The following is a 517-nucleotide window of genomic DNA, read 5'->3' as shown; positions in this document are numbered from 1 at the left end:
GGGCTGTGTATTTCATGTATTTCAGGGAATGAAAGGGGTTAACTTCAAGCTTTTCCCTAGGCAGTCTTTTTAACAAACTTGTTGTAAGAAAAAATTTTTCTCAGTTTAACAAGTTTTCTCCGAAGTGTAAAGAATATCATGGCCATCCTGTGTCAGAAAGTCACCTTTCCTTTCTGTAGTCATAGTTTTATACCTAAATTATAGGCTGAATAGTGCTCAAATTGACTCTGCTGTCAGGGGCAGATCAGCTGATACAAATCTTGGATTGTCCCTCTGGTGGGAAGGGAGGTCTTTGTTCCATCAGAAGGATCTGAAGGGTTAAGGGAATTTGCAGGAGTGGGGGAAGCTTGGTCCTTCCCCATCCTGAGAAGCAGGAGTAGTTACAAGGGAATTCTTTAGGATGTTCAGGGGTGGGGGAAGCTCGGTTCTCTCTCCACCTGAGAGATAAGCATAGTTAGAAGGGGATCTTCAGAATGTTAGGAGAGCTTTTGATCCTTCAGGCTTTTGAATATAGGAG

This window comes from Bison bison, unplaced genomic scaffold, assembly GCF_000754665.1.
Source record: "Bison bison bison isolate TAMUID 2011002044 unplaced genomic scaffold, Bison_UMD1.0 scf7180017864527, whole genome shotgun sequence".
NCBI classification, from domain to species: domain Eukaryota; kingdom Metazoa; phylum Chordata; class Mammalia; order Artiodactyla; family Bovidae; genus Bison; species Bison bison.
The sequence above is the reverse complement of the archived record's forward strand: the minus strand, read 5'-3'. Positions refer to the sequence as shown.